The sequence below is a fragment of the Macrobrachium nipponense genome, chromosome 19 (assembly GCF_015104395.2).
Source record: "Macrobrachium nipponense isolate FS-2020 chromosome 19, ASM1510439v2, whole genome shotgun sequence".
Taxonomy (NCBI): domain Eukaryota; kingdom Metazoa; phylum Arthropoda; class Malacostraca; order Decapoda; family Palaemonidae; genus Macrobrachium; species Macrobrachium nipponense.
In genome coordinates, this window is record NC_061088.1 from 54453523 (window position 1) to 54475661 (window position 22139).

A 22139-nucleotide genomic window follows, 5' to 3' on the forward strand; every position below is an offset into this window, starting at 1 on the left:
CATGTTAACCTTTTGATTTTTTTTTTTTTGTACCTGTAAGCAGGTTGAGACATACTCAGGACCAGTTGTATTCCTTAATGTAACATGAGTTGATTACAGATCAAGGGATGAGCGGGAACTGACTTGTCTTTTCCCGAACCCCGTGCAAAGAGATACACATAACAGGGAAAACATATCGTACCTCAAATGGAACATTCCTACACCTCCCCTTTAAGATCAAAGCTCCCCATTCAAAGCAAAAACATAGTATATTTAAAACATAAGTATAGATTTTCCCTTTTAGTTGCAAAAATAATAAAACTGGTAAAGGTAGTAACATATGAAGTAAAGGGAATTCAGCTATAATAAAGATAGTCCTTCGGACACAGCGCTGGAACATATAAAAATGGTAAAACATGACCAGAGGAACACTTATTAAACCCAAATAATCCAGGATTAAAGTATAGCACAAAACTTGACATGTTTAGGGGATATTTATTAAACACAACTAAAATGAATTACTCTGTAATATAATCATCGTGCCATTGCGGGGGACGACGTACCCTAGTGCTACTTCTCTCCTGGGTGGGTACTGGGCCAGCCTCCCCCGAGGCGGTGGGAGTAGGTTCTCCCTCAGGTGGTGTGGGTGGTAGGGATCTCAAATGCTTGCGATTTCTTGTCGAAATTCTTCCACTCCCGTCTAACCTTATGCGATATTGGCGGTATCTATTCTTTTCAATAACCACCCCGCTTCTATTCCAGGCTCGTGTAGGTCACATCCTGGATAGCTACCCTCTCCCCTATTTGTAGGGGGGAAAGATCCTTGGCTTTCTCATTATACTTGGATGATATTCGTTGTTCAACAACGCTTCTTTCCCTCTCTCTTGCGGACAAGGTTTCCGACCAATGCTCGGTGACGAAATGATAACTTTTTAACATTGGCACCGAATCTCGAAGTTGGCGACCCATGGCCAGCTGTGCAGGAGACTTATCTATACCACGTAATGGTGTATTTTATACTGCAATATCGCCTGAGCTACCTTGTCATTGTCTAGCCCTCCATCAGGTAGAGTATTGCCCATTAATGTTCGTTTGGCGGTGCGCACAGCAGCTTCTGCCCGCCCGTTGGACTGGGGTAGTGAGCAGACGACACTCTCATAGATACCCCCACTTACCAAAGAAATGTCTCATTTTCCATGCTCGTTAGATTCGTGCCCTCGTCCACTGATATTTCTTCAGGTGCTCCCACTGCATAAAATATCTTCTAAAAACTGGGATCATCTCGCGGATGTAGTTCCGGTAGCGAAGAAATAAATTTCCATCCATCCAGTCAGTCGATCGGCGTAGACCATATACTGCTTCCCGCTACTTGAAATAAATCTGCAACAGTTCTCTGAAACGGATATTCGGGAGGGGGAGTGTATATAATACTTTTCCCTTTGTTGCGAAGGTGCCGCAACGTTGCAATCATGACACTGTGCCCTATAATTTGCCAAGTCACCCTCAATCCCAGGCCAATAAACTGCCTGTCGTGCTCTTCTGATCATGGAGTCAGTTGATTGATGACCTGAATGTAAATTGGTTGCAATGCGTAAACGTAGTGCCTCCGGAACTACCAGACGAACATGCCCCTCGTCATATGCATATGTGACTAATCCTTCAATGACACTCAGCCTATCACGTACATTGAAAAAAGGTTTTAGGCAGGGCTCCACTTGAGACCTTGACGACGGCCAACCCTCTTCGCTGACACGTCGCTGCAATAGTAAATAATCAGGATCCTTCTCTGCTTCCCCCCTCATGGTAGCCCAGTCCATAGTAATGACGTCATCCGTCCAGCGATGACGTCATGGAGGCAATACAAACTTCGTTCATAAGTTCCTCCTCTTCTTCGTCTTTGACGGTAGTTTCACTGCGAATCACTGGGTATCTTGATAACGTATCGGCTGCCGAATTCTTCTTCCCCGGCAAATATCTTATGGTAAAACATATTATTGCATAGTTTTCTCCTTCAACCTTAGTAGTCTCGGGTTTGCAATGTCTTTTAGGCTCCTATCCCCAAAGAGTTTTACCAAAGGTCTATGGTCCGTGATTAAAATGAAATTCGGGCATCCCAATAAAAACAATCTCGATTTCCTAAGGCACCATACTACTGCAGCCGCTTCCCCCTCAATGACGGCATAGCCGGCCTCCGCCTCCGTCAGGTGCCTGCTGCCACATAATGCCAGTTTCCATCCCCCATTACAACAAAAAGGGGCATTGAGATCCTCGCAATTGCAATATTGTTGCAATATAACAAATCCCATTCCTTCTCTGCACCAATCGGTAACAACAGCAGTGCGCCTTGTCTTATCATAATATGTCAGTCCGTCGCCCAACATCTTGCAAATGCTGTCCCGGGCTGCAACAAAAGACTGTTTTGAAGGCGTTGGTCCCAATAAACTTTCCGATGGGGGGATTTCTTGAGAAGATCCCTGAATGGTTTTCCATTACCGGGGCTACAGCCACGAAAGGTGCCAAATTTGGTTGGTTCACAAGTCCAAACCAAGATCTTATATCCGTGATAGTTGGGCTTGCAGGCATGGGGAAGTTCTTAATGGCACTCATACCGCTCATTAGAAGGTCTATAATTATCCCAATCAAGTTCGTACCCCACAAACTCTACCTGTCTTTGACAAAATCGGAATTTATCCGGATTCAGCGTAATACCATTATCTCCACATAATTGCAAAAAATCATAAGTATGCCAAAAGGCTCCCTCAACACTGTCGTCATATAACAACACGTCATCTATGCACTTGTACTTTCTGTGTACATCAATAATAACGTCATCGAACCTTTTCGTGTATGCATCGGGGGGCCGCGCAATGACCCATAGGTGTTCGACAATACTGGTATCTCCCCCATGGTGTAATAAACGTTGTCAACTGTCGGCTCTCCTCATCTAATGGCACCTGGTGGAATCCGGCATAGGCATCAACTACAGTCTTATATGTACGAAGTGGCACACCCGAGACCATGTCAAAAGGAGCCACATGTGTGATGCGTTTCTCGTTTGCAATTCTTATTCAGCTCTTGATAGTCCACGGTCCTCCGTGGTTTACCATTTTTCTTTGCTACCACTACCATCCTTGCACACCAGTCCGTAGCTGTACCCAGCAGGGGACCTCCTAATACTCCTAATTTGACATCTTCGTCGAGCTGAGTCCTTAACATCGGTCCCTCTCCCAATGCTTAGGAAACTGGTATAGGTGGTATGACACGCATAGGGGATGGCACCTTCCCTCAGGTGAATGTGGTGAGGGGCTCCTTTCATCACGGCAGAGGGTTTCTTGAAACGTTGAACGTAGTCTTCGCAAAACGTTGCAGTAGCCAGTCCCTCAGCCTAGGGACATTTCTCCTCTTGTGGCAGCGTATGGCATCTCTCGCTGACGACCACCACCCCCTACCCGTGTGAGAACGTTTTCTTCAGGCATTTGGCGGGGGTTAGTCGACGCCAGAGGGTTTCCGAGTGACGTCATTCACGGTAGCGACAGTATGATGGGGAAACTTTGTATGCACTAGACCTAGTGATTTACACACTCCTAAGACATATAAAAACGGGTAGCACCTTGCACAACGATAACACTAGTGCTCACTGATTTATCACCCAATTCTATTAGCATATCAACAGACCCATATATTCTCAATGACTTCTCCCCTGCGTGATTTACAATGACATTACACCGAGAGAGATTAGGTACCTTCAAACCCAATTTGGTAACAAATCTACCCCTACTATACACACTTCTGCCCCCAGTGTCTGGAACAGCCTCAACGACGACACACTCACATGAAAACTCATGCTTAACCTTTATTTTCACATCGGCAGTTTCCCCCAACTGCCGCACATAGGCCTACCTGGCGATTGTCCGCAGGTGGATAGGCAACAGTGCATGACGTAACAGACGCGTCCACAATAGGCGCCGTTTTGGCGGGCTGTTGCCCCCCCCCCTTGACACAGAATTTAGCAAAGTGCCCCACATACCACACTGAAAACAATTAACATTACATCAGCAGGACATTTTCCCTGCCAATGAGAACGCCACCACACTTTTTACACCTGGTATCTGACTTACTGTTACCAGTAGGTTTCAAGCTACTACGGCCACGGCCGTGTCCCTTGTCACTATTATTAGACCTATAGCTAGCAATAAATTTTACTTTCACCTTCTAACCCACTTTTTTCAACTAGGCCTAAGCCTATCTCATCCCCTTTTACCAAACTAGCTACGTTTGCCCTTCCACGAGCGCTAATACTATCCTTTTCTGCAGATTCATAAATTTCACATTACGTAACAATTTCTGCACAGTATTGAAAACCTCATGATCCTGTAGGATCTCTTGCTTAAGTCCCACATTGCTTAAACCACTTGTTATCCGCTGAACTAACACAAATCATTCAGATCAGCTCGACAATGGGGACACTTAAACCCACAATCTAAGGCCAATTGTTGGCACCTATGCACAAAAGATTTCGCGGTTTCTTGATCGCCTTGTTGCGCTGAGAAAAACTTGTCCCATGCCACTGCCTTATTCACAGACTTCGTCGTGATCTCCTCCAGTCTGTCGAATGCCTCAGAGGTCGTTAATGAGTTCCACTGAACCTCTGAGTGCGTTGCATCTATAGTCATCCTTAACTTCTCATCGCAGTTTAACCGGATACTGATAAGTGCATTCTCTCCTGAGACGTTTCCTAAGGCCAGCCAATCACTCATAGAGCGACACCATTCTCTAAAAACTGCTTTGTGTCATCTCATAGCTACACTTCTCAGGGCACATCGCCCTAACACCTGCCGAGGCTGAACCATGTGGTCTTCCTTGTGCCATGAGGCCAAACCAAAGCCTGTAACAAGTCCTGTCCCTCGTGGTGCCGGCGTGCCGGTGTTTGCATTCCTGCTTGCAGTGCCCCTGGGGGAACGTCTTGCTGTGCCCATGGGTGTGTTGTGATGGCCTCGTCTCAGCATCTCGTAGGTCCTGCTTGGAACGAGAATCACTGCGCCATGTAAGCAGGTTGAGACATACTCAGGACCAGTTGATTCCTTTAATGTACATGAGTTGATTACAGATCAAGGGATGAGCGGGAACTGACTTGTCTTTTCCCGAACCCCGTGCAAAGAGATACACATAACAGGGAAAACATATCGTACCTCAAATGGAAACATTCCTACAGTACCTAATAATCATTATTATCAAAACATGGATCTATATTTTCCATGCATTTCTCTTTGTTTATGAATATATCTAAATATATGTTATGAGCACACTCCTAAGAAACCATGTTTGAAGTAACTTTTGTTATTCAAGGCTTGATTGGTAGCTGTCCGAGCCTAATGTAATAAATACATGTTTAGGAACAGATAATTACATATCTGTAAATAGAATCCATGACCTGAGGGGTCATTGGCGAATTAGGAGCGTCCTACGTGACTAAGACAAATCTAGATCACGCTATGCAATGCCTGCAGTAGCCTGGTTTAAGTTTGTTTGAAAATGTCATCGATTTGTAGCTTTGTCAACTATTCATAACACCTTCCATGGGAAGCGGTTGACCTGTTAACCTGCGCCGGAAACTTGTAACTTCCGAGCCGGCGGACTACGTATGTTTTTATGTGAATCGCTGAGATAGCTAATGTTTCGCTATCAACGTGATGCTCTAATAATTCAATTCATTTCTAGTGATCAACGGAACGGTCTCACGACCGAACTGTCTCTCTTGTTATGGAGTTCAGAAATAAAGTGTTTACTGTTATCAACTTATCCGTTTGAATCATCTCCTTTATTCTAAGAAGAACTACTCTACTAAGATACCACATAGGAGAGGAGAAAAGAAGGAACCAGTAATGCTTACGAATGACAGTCGTAAGAAGAGACAACCAGTCTTTCGCAAAAGCGAAATAAACAACATATATATATATATATATATATATATATATATATATATATATATATATATATATATATATATATATATAGAAAGAGAGAGAGAGAGAGCTTGTGTACTTTTCAGGAGACTCATGACTGACTAACACTTGCTTACCTGGCACAGGGGACACGACCTGGGATTCGTATCTGAGGAGGCTTTTGGTTTTGTCACTCCGGTTCTTTCACTCGCGTTTTAAAATTTAATCTGTCGACGATTTCAGCCTTTTTATCAAAATTAAATCTAGAAATATTGGTTCTTTCAAAAATTATAAAGATACATTTGTTATTGTACGATTTTGACTGAATTTAACATAAAAACTTCCTACACAGAAAATCAGATCCAATATACATGACTACCGATCGCAGGGGTCACGATGCGTTATAGGTTTGGGTTGGGAGGCTCCTATTTACCTATTTTGTGGCGCTCAGCTCTGAGAAAGTGCGAGCGCTGATGATCTTTAGTGAAATACGGAGACCTCAAAATCAATTAATTAATTTTTGTGGCATGTAATTTATCCTCAAATATCAGGTTTATGTTATTGACAGAAAGCAAAGCATCATCCTTTAGTAATATTTTAAAACTGTAAATCCTACCAAACTATACCCAGGTATATTTGAGGGAGCCTTCTGATCTCAACAGCTTGTGTGAGAGAGCAAGTGCCAAATTGTACAAAATATCGATGATATTAGGAAAATTGTTTAAAAAAAAAATATTTATGAATGTGGACAACAGTATACACACATAAAAAAAACACGCACACACACATATATATATATATATATATATATATATATATATATATATATTATATATTATATATTTCCATAGGGTGTTTGTCTCCTCGTGTCTTCGAAAGACAGGAATTGGTTTTCTTAAAGTATATAACTACTATTGGAAAAAGGGCCTACTACAAGGTAAAATAACAGATGCTGTTATTTTACCATACATATTTCCTTGCCAGTTTCACAGTGGCACCGTTCCTTTTACATCAAGATGAATATGTAGATAATGTAAAGTTAGGATTGAAAAAAAAAAAGAATATGGACAAACAATGAAACATACCGAGACATTACAAGGGACGAAGAAAGAGTTCAATTTCCGAGTTACAGATATAGAAAAAAAATTCCTGCAAAGTTTGCTGATTTTCGCGTATAGTTGAAAGCGGTTGTAGTAGGGAAGGGAAAGAAAGACAGCCAACTAAACGAGCATGAAAAGGATTATGGAAATGTCAGAGGCAGGATGGCATTATCCAACATGGATAGGAACTATGCCTAGATGATGGAGGCTAAAGCGTTGGCCATTACTGGAATAAAAGGATAACGTCGCCACTGGAAGATTAAATGTTAAGGAATCGGGGAATACAAAGGCTGAAAGAGAATCCTTTCCTTTCGGCAGGAAAGAGGCAGCTTGCCGGGTCGAACGTGTCTGGTTCAGACACGTTCAAAAGTGACCAAAAGCGAAGAATGTTAATCGAAAATAATGAAGTCTAATAACAAATGTAAATCGAAAAAAAGGCAAAATATTCCTATTATATAAAAAGTGCTAGTTAGAGAGGGAATGTGAATGTACAGAAATGACAGAATTGTAGAGAAAATTGTTGTTAATCAGAATTTAAATGAGAATGGATTTATTTTTATTGAGTATTGCCATAGCTATAAATAGATATTTGATGAAGTGATAAAATCTGATATGAAAGCATGCAAAACTCACGTTTAAATGCTGACTTTTGCAGTTGTCCGATGCTTATGCGGTGTTTTAGAGAATAACCTCAGCGAGGAAACTGTCTTGTACGGCACATAATGCCTGTTCAGTAATAGAAAGTATTTTTGTGCGAGCGCGCTATTTAGTTGTGTATGCATACTCTTAAAATATTTTATAAAAAATCTTGAAAATAAACGTGATTTTGAGTGTAAAAGTCTCTCTCTCTCTCTCTCTCTCTCTCTCTCGTCGATTTCACTGCCTGATACTAGCAAATATAAATAGTCTTGAAGATGTCTCATCACCTTTCAGCTAATGGTGACTTGTAAGACGGAGATAAATCATGAAGATTTTAACTTTCTATCTCCCACTTCCTCTCTCATTAATTAATTTGAATTTAAAATTTAGAGGAATTCTCTCTCTCTCTCTCTCTCTCTCTCTCTCTCTCTCTCTCTCTCTCTCTCCTTCTCTCATATCCATATTGTGCTCTCCCCCCCTCCCCCACCCCCATAATCATTTTCATCCACCGTTTTTATTCGCTCTCTTACTTTTCTTCTTATTTGACGACCATCCCTCTTCCTTTTTTCCTCTCCCTCCCTCCTTAATTTCCCTGATGTCCCTCTGATTGCCCTCCCCCAGCCAGGATGCATTGTGATGAGCCCGAAAGAACGTCTGTTGTCTCAGTGGTAGTTGAACCGGGAGTCTGGAGCCTTCTATCAAATGCGCGTGAAAGTTTAATAAGCCATTTGCAGAGTAGATCATAAAGCGAGAATGAATATCCAAAGTTTTCGTTGTATATTCGGTTACGCTGTATGGTTGAGTGGGTTCCTTGAGGCTTTGGGGGATATAAGGGGTGGGGGTGGGCGGTTAGGGCTGCCAATGTGGGAGGCCTAGGAATGGGAAGCATATGTTGTGATCTTTATTCAGCCACTCGCCTCCTTTTTTCTCGTTGTCTTTCTGGTCTATGCGAAGGGATATCGAAGATGTAGTTTCATCGTTTTATGCTTCCTCGTTTATGTAAAGAACATAAGTTCTTTTTTTTCAGGAAGTATAATGGAGCACTTACAGATTGGCGGGCCCACTCGCAGGCCGTGGCGGAACGGCGCTTCGCGCCTTATCCCCATATTTAAAGATTCTTGGCAGGCACGGCATGTTCTGGCAAGAGGTAATGTTGCGCTGCGCGCACTAACCACAGGGGTTACAGAAAGGCTACTTACCGTGGCGGATGGATTTGGGTGTCGCGATATCAAAACAACAACAAACAAAGTAGGGAGCAACTGGCCCGGTAATGTGTAAACAACCCAGATACTAATTTCTTAGTGGGACTCGTTGTTACCTTTCCTTCGCGATTCATCGATTTTGAGCCAAATATCAGCTCCTTAACTTTCTGCAAATTTAACTCTTTGTTGTAAGTTTAAATAAATACATTCATTCATTTCATTCACTTCTTGGGAGTCACAGTTTCATTAACATTGCTACAACCGTTTCACTAACAAAGGAAGAAGTTGCTAGAGAGAGAGAGAGAGAGAGAGAGAGAGAGAGAACTGCTCTGCTTCTAAGCAGACTCATGACTGATTAAACTTGCTTAACTGGCACAGAGGACACGACCTGGGATTCTTATCTGAGGAAGCTTTTGCTTTTGTCACTCAGTCTCTTTCACTCTCTTTTAAAATTTAATTTTTCGAACGATCTCAGTCTGTATTAAAATTAATAGTTCTTCCAAAAAGTATAAAAATATATTGGTTACTGTTAGATTTTGGCTGATTTTAACATAAAAACTTCCTACACACAAAATCAGGTCAAATATTTATGGCTACTGATTGTAGTGGTCACGTCGCGTCATGCGAGTTCTGCGGCGACAATACACCTATTTTTGAGCGCTCAGTTCTGAAAAAGTGCGAGCGCTGATGATCTTTCATGAAATAGGGAGACGTAACGTGAAACGTACTTTTCTGCAAGAGAGAATTATGAGCACTGGCCATTGGCACCTATTCAGAGCTGACCACCCCAATAATATTAAGATAAGACTGTACATATGTTTGTTTGTTGAAGTTGTAATAGAAAATTAAATATAACGTAATTTAACTTGTAGTAATAGAAATCCAACAATAATAGATAAAATGAGTAAGAGCAGAGAGGATGGAAATGAAAATGATAGTGTTAACTGCAATAATAATCATTAGCAGTTTTATAATTATTACCTGTTTTTACTTTACAAATTTCGTCATTTTATACCAAACAGCAATTAAATAATCTTTGTGGCTTGCATTTAATTTATACACAAATGTCAGTTTTAAATATTTGGGGAAGCCTTGTGATCTAAACAGCTTGTGATAGAGAGAGAGAGTCAAATTGTACAAGATATTGATTATCTCAGGAACAATACTTAAAGAAATATTGATGAATGTGGACAACAGTACTACTCTATAAGTACAAATCAGAACCACTAATGAATCTTAGGCTGTACATGCACACACTTATATGTATATTACACACACACACACACACACACACATATATATATATATATATATATATATATATATATATATATATATCTACTCAGGAAATAGCACGCAGATAACTATATCGAAGGAAGAAACATTTATTTGAGACGTTTTCACACATACAATGTGCATCTTCAGTCTGTTGAAATAAAAATACATACGTATTAACATTAAATAATATAGTAAAAAAACACAAGACTAAAATTAACTAAAAATTGACAGAAAGGACTAAAGATTAACGACTAATAAAACAAAAAGTAAAAAGTACAAATATAAAACAAATATCAACTTCAAATACCAAGGCGCAACCAACCGTTAGTGAGAAGGAAGGAGGTAGAATGACTAGACTTGGTCAAGAAGTTAAAACGTTGACTATGCCAGATAAAGCGTAGAAGATGAAACTCCACTATTCAATAAGGGAACAAGGCGTTTAATATAATAATGACTTTAGAGAGGTAGGTAATCAGAGTCTTTAACTGACCTTAAAATAGAGAAGTTTGTTTCTTCACCTCTATCTTGCAATCGACTGCCTGATTTTTTTATGTTTGAGTGTTCAGGCCTACTTAATGTTTGACTCGTCCTAAAAACTAAAGCCCATGTGACTGCAGTATCTCATCTGCAGCAGCCTCCTAGTCGATCCAACGTAAATTCTGGGACATCCCGGGGCCCGGGCGCGTAAATTTGTATACCACGTTAGATCGTATGAACTGCTGCAGACGATCTTTGAAGCAGAAAAAAAAGCCTATTTTGCTAGGGTTGTTAGATATGAATTTTATATTTAGAAAGGGAATTTCACTCTCAATAATTCTAGTTAGGTGTTGTGAAAATTTGCTATTGTATATAATGGTATGGAGGTATACATAAGTTTCTTTGGCACGTCTATTATTGGAATGGGTGGTCTAAAATGCAAAGTTAAAGTTTGTCAACAATATTAAAAAATACATCTAGGGTACTAGTTTCGTTGGAAAGTATTAGATAAAAAAAAATCAATTTCTTTATGAAAGATATCCCAGTTCGATGAATACTTTATTGTCTATGAACTAGAGTGGAGATGGCATCAAGCTTAAAACTCTTTTGACAAGAGCTATAAAAAATATTAGATAGTCCCGTATATGTTTTCTTCCCAAAAATTGAAGTGTTAAAGATTTAATGATCCCTAGAAATACAAATATCAAGAAACGGTAAAGAATTACCGTTTTCGAGTTCCACAGTAAAGTTAATTTTAGGGAGTTTCAAATTAATAAACTGTAAAAATTGTGAAGCTTGCCATTCGTATCTAAAAAGGGTGAAGGTATCGTCCACATACCTTCTGTAGAAGAATGGTTAAAAGAATCAGGACAAGAATGCAAAAATTCTTGTCCAAGACTAGACATAAAAAATTTGCGAATAATGGGCCCAAGGGAGAACCCATGGCCACACCATCAACCTGAAAATATAATTTATTGTTAGAAACAAAGGCTGAGTCTTGAACGGCAAGTTCTAAAAATTGCTTAAAAAGAAGCTTATTAAACCCATGAAATAAAAATTCTTCACTTGGAAATATTCTATCAATTATGATGTTTATAGTTTCATTAATAGGGACATTCGTAAACAACGACTCCACGTCAAAACTGACCATAAAGAGTTCACCATCCTGTTTAGTTATTTCATCCTGAAATTCGTAACCGTTTCCAGGATCCTGTGAAGCTGTTTTCAGCTACAAAACGGATCCAGAATCTGTCTATGGAATCATTTCTTCCACCTCTTGGAGAAATGCCTATTGGATTATAACATCTTAAATCTTAAAGACTCCAGGATCCTGGCAAGGTAGTTATAAGTAAGGTGTTTGCATCTGGAGCGAAGGAAATTGACTAGTCAGCAACTCTTGCCTGCCTAGGTCGTGCTCCCTTTACGCTAGGGCTGTGTGTTGATGGCAAGCTTGTTGTAATTGTAATTTAATTATTTGAAATGTAATAATTACACTTTTTTATGGTAATTGTAACTAATTCTTTATTTCTTTTTAATATAATTTTAGTTGTAATTGCAATTTGATAATACGACTTGTTATTATAATTGTAACTGTAATTGACACAAAGTATAATGTAATTACTCCAAGCCTGACTGACGGAAATGTGTCCACTAAATGGATGAAGATGTCAAACTACAGATATGACGTCACCTACGGGAATATTGCTTAGGAAGCAATATTCCAAGAGTGAGGCAAATCGAGAGGACTCACTGACACATGAGGTCATCTTCATGATTATTTAAACTCCCCTTCAGGCTTCATTCATTGGCAGAAATCAATGATATACTAATAAAACGATTTTAAAAAATGCATTTCCATGCTTCAGAAAACAAGTTGGAAAACTACGTAAATTTCCTGAATAAAACTTAAAATTCAAAAATATTTATGTAAGTACCAAATATATTTTCTTTTAAGTAGTATTCAGTGTCATATTTATCTATATCTGAATATCTCAAATTATATCAAGAATACCTACTGAAAATCTTTACAGCAATATATATTTTACTTAAAAATAGAAAATGCATTTTCATTTCTTTTACTTCAGAACATGCAAAATATGTTTGACTGATTGCAATGAACGTCATAAAGAAAATCATGTTAAAAAACTGTATAAATTTCGTGAATAAGAGTTAAACTTCATTTTTATTTATATTACAGAATATATTTTCGTTTAAGTTTTATTCAGTGCCATATTAAGCTATATCTTAAGTTCTCAAATAATATCAAGAATACAGAAAATCTTGAATCCAAAACCGAGGCAGCTGTGGGCAATTAACTAAACCCTTGAACTACATTTATAGGCTGCTGACACACTTGACACATTCTGACTCACTGTGCAGCCCCACTGAGCACGTAATGAGTTTGCCAAGTTCAGGGTATGTTGTACTGAATGCCATAACTCGCCATTGTTAGTTACAACTTGCGTGATCAAATGGCGTAAGTCGAGAGGCCATTACGTAATTGTTGCGTGTTACACCTCTGACAGTAGTCGTGGAATGACGGCGACTATGCAAGGCAGCCTTGCATAGTCACCATCCCTGGCGCAAAGTCGTCAAACTCGGGGACTTAGTTACGATTTATGCTGATTTATGGCGATTTGGTTGTAATGAGAACGTAGTGGACTCGTAATTAATGAGCAGAATTTCGGCCGTTGCGACTTATTGCCGGTTTGAAATCGCCCAATGTTTGACCCGGGCTTTTAAGCAGCCAAAGAAGAGATAGTGAAGGTAACCCAGCAAAATATTCCCCTGTCCATCATTTCACACACAGTGGAATTTTGACAGCTCACCAACTGTACAAAGTGAACTCAAGGTTTTTTCCTCTCAAATTTGGTGAAAAGTTTTAAAATAAAAAAAGGGGTGGTTATTTCTTGAAGTATTAGAAACTTACAGCACTATTTTTTCTCTTTTTTTTATTGTAGATTATTGATTCACACTGGCAAGAGCTTGGACCAAATGAGGAAGGATTTCTTGCAGTTTCCTTGAGTGAAGGTCATCCCATTGGACTTTTTAAAGGTTTGAAATAAATGCATTTTTAAAAAGTTGATCCATATAGAGTATATTTCAATATTCTCAAGTTTAAAGTCTTGGGTATCTTGAAAACCAACATAATTTTTTTTAAACTGTAAAATCCTTTCAAAAAACACTTTTTAAAAATATTTTCCACTTGATATTTGTTTATGATTATTTTATTCTGTGACATAAGAAAACACACATTGTGCCAAGGTCATTTAAATGTAGACAGTCATGTTTATTACTCTATCAAGTCAATCAGCATCTTTTGTCAACTCTGGTAAATTCTAAACAGTCAACATCCCTAATCATTGTGAACACTTATCCAGCTTTCCATGGTCCTTATGTTCTGCTAGAATCTGAAATCCAAACTGACTTCTATCATTAACCTATATTCAAAAAATACAGCCATTCTTACAATTTAGCTGCAATGTGATTATACCATTTAAGATCCAGTATTCTTCTAAAAAGGTTTGTTTATGAAAAACGAAACTTTTGTCACTATGCTAGGATTACCATACAGTATTAGGTGTCATTATTGATCTAATCACTGTATTTTCCGTAGCTTGAAGAGCTACAATCTAACCTTTGTACGAACTTTTTTATGCGTTCCAACTTGCGCAACCTGTCTCGTAAAACATTATCATGAATGCTTTTCAAAATATTTTAATTTAATGATTCAACAACACAGTCATGTCAAGATTTTACTTGGAATCTCGCTCAAGTGCAATAGGAATCAGTCTTGTTGCTGAGACTTAAATGAAGCAAGAGCCACACAGACCGTGCAAGCCGAGAATATAGTGGATAAGAGAGGTGCAGAGTAGAAGTCAAGAGTACTAATTAATTGAGAAACAGTCAAAGAGTGCGTCAAATTTGGTTGGAGGAAAGCAAGTAGTGAGGCAGATTTCAAGGAAGTAAAATAAAGGAAATCTGGATTTAGGAGTAAGAATGCTATTGCTTGTGGACGAGGAATATTCTCCTTACAAAAAAAAATTAATAGATTTCTACATAGTGTAAAAAGTAATTGAAACTGAAAAACTGAATATGCAAGAAAATTGTCCTTTGAAAAATTAGCTCAATAATTATAAAATCAGTCATGAATTATTTACCAAACTGAGATAAGACATAATACCAGATATCTCCGAAATACAGGTAGTCTGTCCTTCAAAGTAAACAAAAATCATAATAATCCCTAGCAGATTTAAGAGGTATAAGTAGCAGCACAAGGACAGGCTAGGAATGGGTGTGCCAACTCCTTTGCCAATGAACAGTTAGATTAAATAAGACTATCTGGAGAGAATTTGAATTGGTTTTGTCATATATTTGTATAATTGACATTTTTACCTTTCTTTCCAGGATATATGGCTAATGAGAAGCAAACATCAGAAGTCTTTGTGGGGAAATTATTATTTAACTGGTGATAGAGCATACTATGATACTGATGGGTACTTCTGGTTTGTTGGACGAGCAGATGATGTAATCATATCATCAGGGTATGTTATTACCGTAGCTGGAAGATTTGCAGTGTCTGAAAAACTCAATTTTAGTGTTAACTTTATTTATTTATTGGGATACATTTACAAGATTATGGGACCTGGTTTTATGACTAAGACAAAGATAGTGTGACCACCACATATAATGCATTGTAGCTACTCTGACAGGGGAGTACGTACTAAAGAAAAGAAAGTTTTCTTTCAAATATACTGTCTCATTCTTGCTGCTGTATCAATCAGCATGTCCAAGTACTCCATCCTGGTTTTGACCTGGAGGTAAAACTTCTGGCAGTTCCCTGTGATGCCCAGATCGTGGCAAAAAGCAACAGATTACAGTAATCTCAATCCTCAGACAATGGCACCATTGAGGATGCCAGGATCAGCCAATTGTTGAGATATCATAGCAAGTAAATCCATACTAAGTAAACTGAAACTGACACTAAGGTAACATATAAAGTGAAGGATCATAGATAGTCCAAAGCCCAGGGCTCTGAACTTAAATAGTTGATTAGTAGATAAATCGGAGGTATTTCCTGAAATCTTGATTGATAAGTACTGTACACCGTACCTGGGAATACACATCCTTTGCATTTGTTGAAATTATGAATTCTCCCTCTCTGATAGAAGTTAGCATTATTTGTGGAGTTTTCATGCTTAACTGTCTGCTGAAAAAACAAATTGTTTATTGGATAAAGAGAGGTTTGATGGTTTTCATCCTCTTGATCTCTTCTCCAGGAGAAGATGCAGGGCCCCAGGACTACCCAAGACTCTGCCCACTGTCAGTGCTCTATGACAGGCATTGCAAAGCTCAAAGCAACTGCAGAGAAGGATTTACACCCTCAGTGTCCTCCCATCTCCTTCCTTTGACCAGACTTTTGGGCTAGTGCTGAGAAGGCTTCTTGCTTTTACAACAGAAAGACACTGAATTCCTGATATGGTTTAGGGGAAGGCTTGGCCTCTTCCCAGTTTTGAAATGAAAGGTACGGCTGCCCCCAAAACCTCATCTATGGCAATTTTCAAAGGGTCTTAGGCATTGTAAAAGTCCCTGTACAGTGCATAAAGGTAACCTGAGCGTCAGAGCACCCTTTTTTTTTTTCCACTACTGCCTCAAACCCTGCTATTCCAAAAGAGTAAGGAGTCCATCAACAACCCCTTCTGCTTTTGGGGTCTGCTTTCAGTTTTAGCCAAAAGGGAATGGGACTGAGTGGCATTGTTCCTTTTAATTGTTCCTTTTAACACAGGTTTACCTACAGTTTCAGGATTGGTACTAGAATGTTAGCACCCTTCCTCCAGACTTCAAGAGCCTATGGAGCTTTGCTATGCCCTACGCTGAGGAGTAAATCAGATAGCCAAGTCTGACATGTTAAATTAGGCGCCCATCTACATGGAAGGCTGAAGAGTAACCATGGCAACTGACTTCATGGCCACTGTTTTGGAGGATAAAGCCACTGGTGAACTAGTCTGCCTCTTCCCTCAGGTAGTACTTCTTTCATGTCAACAGAGGAAGAAGAAACCTTGTAGACCTAGAGGAAAAGGAATTTGCCATGACAGCAACCAGATAATCCACATCCTCCAGTACCCATGGGTGATGGTGATAAATGTAGCAAAATTGATGGTTTTCATTAAGGAGACCAAAGTTATTAGAGGTCAGCTTCAAAGCCTCATTTTGCTCATGATTGAGTAAATTTTTCTTTCCAAGGTGCCTTACCAGTCAAATCTAGTGTAGCTTTAATAGAGTAGGACCCTCAGTACTAAAAAACTACAGGGTTCACACCAGGCTAAGGCAGCCCCTTGACCAGGTATAAAGGTTGATGCTCATGATGAACCTGGGAAGGTTCACTGGACCAGTAGGTCATGAGGCCAATTCCTAAAGGAGGACATGACTACAAACAGTCAGTGTCCATTTCCAACACAGACCCAACAATTGCATTAGAACAGCCAGGGTTGATACTGCATATTAGGCAGACATCCCTGGATGATGCCTGACCCTGGCAATCAGGGGCTGTACCAACCTGGGTGGTGGTTGATATAGAAAGACCAGGGACCTGGTCACCGAGTTGATGGTCACATTAGGCCTGACACAGGAAACATTTCAGATAGGTGCATGGTCATGAGCAGTTTTGGAAAATGTATTGTTAGTTTCCGTCCAGAGACTGGGTCCTGGGAATGGGAGTGTTCTGTTGCTTCTGTTCTGGAAGAAGTGGCAACTGTGTGAAGTCCAAAAAAGATCTCTTGTAAGAAGACTTCCCTCCTCTTACTTCTTTTGGTTTAAAGGCTAAAGAGAGTTGGATGAAGGAACATGGAGTGGAAAGAAGACCATGAGTTGAAGAAGGAATAAACAGAAGAGGGGGAAGGAAAAGCACAAAATTCTTGCTCCTACTTTTCTTGTTGCTCAATCTTTCCCCTATAGTAGGATTAGACAAGGTTGAAGTAAGCTTCTGGGCAGACATCTGATTAACAGAAGCAACTTCAGCAGGCTATGTCATCTCAGAATCGGAGATAATATCTGAACCATATACAGTTGTACAAGTGGTACCAAATACTGAGAATATAACAGCTGAAGCCAGTTGTCAGTAAGGAAGCAAGGAACAGCTTGCATGTCATCCCATAATATGGGCAGAGAGTCTTTAGCGGGTCTGAAGGCATCTTTTGAAAGCCTTGGCTCAGCAATCCTAATGGTCCCTCCCCTAACCTGGTACCACTAGTCACAGCACCAGCAGGGACAGAGATCAAATAGCTTTACAGAGTGAAGGGATGTGTATTGTCTCTCAACAAAATAGAAGGTATGTCCTTCTTGCTCCTATTCTCCTTGGGGCCATACTTCAGCCAATGTGTTGATGGACCAACCTTCTTACTCCTAACGTGCTCCCTAGAAACATTCTTTGTGCCCCACCTCCAAAGAGCACAAAAAAGGTGAGGATAAATATCATGGGGACATGAATGACTATACTACACCTGCCTATACCCAGGACACTTCCTCATACAGTCAGTTTTCCAGTGATTGCATACTCTGACGTATGTATAGACATCCTTCAAAACATTAAAAAAGACAAGCACTACAAAAATAAAAATTATTCCAAAGGTGAAAAAAGCCACAGCAATGATGGTGTCCTATATCATAGCGATGACATTAACTCAGTGGTAGCCAAAGAAAATGGGTTTTATTTCTTCTCCCTGTCAGGCGTCCACCATGCACAGTATGCATGTTTGCACATTTTAAGCACAGTAACCTCTTGATTATCTGGATAAATAGAGCCAAGGCCCTGTCAGATAAGGGTGAAATCTGGAGAAAGATCCAGTTAAAAACTCTGTGGGGTGTAAAACTGCAACTTGTACCCTCTTATTCCACTGACCATGTCAAACCACATAAGTGGGAGTGGGGTGGGGATTTGGGACACAAATGCAAATGTGATACAAGTAACAGATTTGGCATAAGAACTCTTATTATCCTCACAAATCAAAATTAACCTCTGGCCACCTCATTATATGCCTAGTTCCTAGATGACTGACATTTTTCCAAAATGGTGGTAAATTTACTCTCAAATATTTTCATTCCATAAGCTTACAAAAGTTGCATGATGTCCATATAATGATTGTGAATTTATATTTTGGCATTCTTACTGTCATTAAAATAAACTGAACCCATCTTTCCAATATGGCCACCATATTTCCAAAATGGCTGCCAATATATTTATATATATATATATATATCTTCTTCTTCTTCTTCTTCTTCCCAGCTTTTTTCCCATATTTTTATATGGGGTCGCCGTTTCGGATGAGCCGTTTCCATCTATTTCTATCTTGCACTTCTGCCTCATCAATTCCCTTCTCATGTAAATCTCCTCTCACACAGTCCTTCCATCTCTTTCTTGTCTCCCTCTCTTTCTTCTTCCTTGCACCTCCACTCCCATAGTATGTCTCCCAGCGTGGTCCTCATTCTCTCCTCAACAGGTGTCCATACCATCTCAGCCTCCCCACCCTCCTGCACTTTCTTTGATACTTCCACCACCTTAGTTGACCCCTTATGTAGTCATTTCTGATCCTATCCACTCTTGTTACCCCAGACATCCACCTAAGCATTCTCATTTCTGCCACATCCATCTTCTTCTGCTCTGCTTTTCTCATGCTTGCTGTTTCCGTACCATACAGCATTGCTGTTCTTACCACCGTCTTGTGAAATTTTCCTTTTAACCTAAGCGGCACTCTTTTGTCACAAAGAACTCCCGAGGCCGCTCTCCAGTTGTTCCAGCCTGCCTGTACCCGATGTTTTACTTCTTCTTCCATACTTCCTCCAGCGTTAACAAAAGATCCCAAAATACTTAAACTTATCAACTCTCCTTATTTGCTCTCCACCAAGCTGAATACTTTCTCTATCATCCCCCTCAGTGGTGGTACACATATATTCTGTCTTGGATCTACTTATTCTTCATTCCTCTGTCCTCCAGTACTTGTCTCCATCTTTCCAACTTCACTTCCAGATCTTCCCTGCTCTCTGCACACAGAACAATATCATCCGCATACAATATGTTCCATGGTACTGTCTCCCTTACTTCCTCTATTATAACATCCATCACTATTGTTAAAGATAAATGGGCTCAGAGCCGACCCCTGGTGTAATCCTACTCTCACCTCAAAACCTTCTGTCTCCCCACACAATGCTCCTCACTCTGGTAAATACATTCCGGTACATCTCTTGTATCAATCGCACATACTTCTCTGGCACCATCTTCTCCCTCAGGCTCCTCCATACCTCTTGTCTCGGGACTCTGTCATAAGCCTTTTCAAGGTCAATGAATACCATATGTAGGTCCCTTTGTCTTTCCCCGAATTTCTCCATTATTTGCCTCAGACAAAATATACCATCTGTTTTTGTTCCCCATTCCCTTCATAAAAATCCATCTGCTCTTTACCTATTTGTACTTCTTCTCTCAGGTTCTAGCATCTATCATCCTTTCCAGTATCTTCAAAGTGTGGGACATCAATTTAATGCCCCTATAATTACCACACTCTTGGACATCGCCTTTCCCTTTAAAAATTGGGATCAATATACTCCCACGCCACTCATTTGGTATCTTTCCTGTTCAAGGATCTTTATCATAAGATCGTAACCAGTATATCCACTCCTTCATCTCCTAATGCTTTCCATGCTTCCACCGGGATCATGTCTGGTCCGGTTGCCTTCCCATTCTTCATCTTCTTCAGTGCATTTAGTACCTCTTGCCTAGAAAACCTCATTACCATGCCAATGTTCACTTGCCCATCCTCTCTTATTAGTCTATTATTTTCTTCATTTAACAACTGTTCGAAATATTCTTTCCATCTCTTCACAATGTCTTCCTCCTTTCTAAGCACTACACCCTCTTGATTCTTTATTTGTTTGATGTGTATATCTTTGGTGCTCTTATTTCTAGCCTTTGATAGCTTCATCATCTTCTTTAATCCTTCCTTTGTCCCCAGCTCATTATACACATCATCATACGACTTTGCTTTAGCTTGGCTACCACCTTTTTCACCACCTTGTTTTCTCTCTGTACCTATTTCTGTCTTCCACTGACTATGACTCTTCCCATACTTTTCTTTTCTTTGCCTCCTTCTTATCTTTTACTACTTTCTCAATGTCTTCATCCCACCACCAACTATCCTTTTCTTCCCAATATGATACCAGATGTCTCTCCTAGCAGCTCCTTTCCATGCTTTTTTATTACTGCTGCATTTCGTGCCCACCATTCTTGAAACATCTTCATCCCTATATCAATATCCTCCAAAACCCTCCTCTTAAACTCTCTCTTCTTATCCCCTTCCTTCTGTAATTCGTACCATTTAATTTAATTTTTCCTTATCCCTTTAGCTTTGGTTTTTCTTTCCCTTTTCAACTTCAAGTCCATACATAGCAGCCTGTTTGTTTGGGGGGCTACATGGTCGCCTGGAATAACTTTGCAGTTCTTGACCTCCACCAGATTTATCCTTTTATACAAGAAAAAATAGTCTATCTGGGAGAATCTTCCCCACATCCTATATGTTATTAGGTGTTTTCTTCTCAAAAAATGTGTTTACTATTGCCATGTCGAATGACACAGCAAAAGTCCACTACACTCTCTCCTTCTGGGTTTCTCTCCCCAACTTCCATGGCCCCCATGCACCCGCCCAATCGCCTCATTTTCACTTCCGACATGGGCCATTCAAATCTGCCCCACTATCACCCTATCTCTCTTCCAGTTCTTGCATTATTCCATCCATGTCTCTCCAGAAATTTCCCTTCTCTTCTTCTGTGCAACCAACTTGTGGTGCATATGCGCTTATAAGATATTCAGAATCTCTCCTCCATAACATATCTTCAATCTGATGTTTATCGGTCATCTTTCTATGCACTTCTATTACCGAGTTCTTAGTTCACTAGACAGTACTATGCCAACTCCATTTCTACCTTGTTTATTTGCTCCATATATATAGCTTATATCCATCTCCCAACTCTTTTAGCTTTATTTCCTTCCACCGCGTTTCTTGCACACACACAACATCTACTTTCTTTTCTCTCATCAAGTCAGCCATTCTCTACCTCTCCCAGTCATGGACCCAACATTTAGCTGACATACTCTGAACCCAATGTGAGCTCGCTTCTTTAGCTGCACCCGCTCCTGATGCAGTAGCCCTCGCCTTACCACAGAGTTAGGGCGATGTCTCTGTGCGTCGTTTACGGAGTACGCCCTAGCATTACCTCTTTCCATATTTCGGCTCATTCCATTTTTGGTTTTGGCACAGATTTTTACAGCCGGATGCCCTTCCTGACACCAACCCTCCCAATTTATCCGGGCTTGGGACCGGCACCCATAAGGACTTGGTTGCCCCCCCACCCCAGGTGGCTAGGTTATATATATATATATATATATTATATTATATATATATATATATATATATATATATATATATTATATATATTTATATATATTGGGATTGCTACGGTAGCAAATTCTGTAACGG

General features: G+C 39.9%; 1 protein-coding gene across 4 annotated transcripts in view; it reads right to left on the reverse strand.

Annotated features, from left to right (window-relative positions):
* LOC135217025 (acyl-coenzyme A synthetase ACSM3, mitochondrial-like) overlaps window positions 1-22139 on the reverse strand; it is a 271158-nt gene that overhangs the window by 89940 nt on the left and 159079 nt on the right. The gene's annotated exons all lie outside the window — the stretch shown is intronic.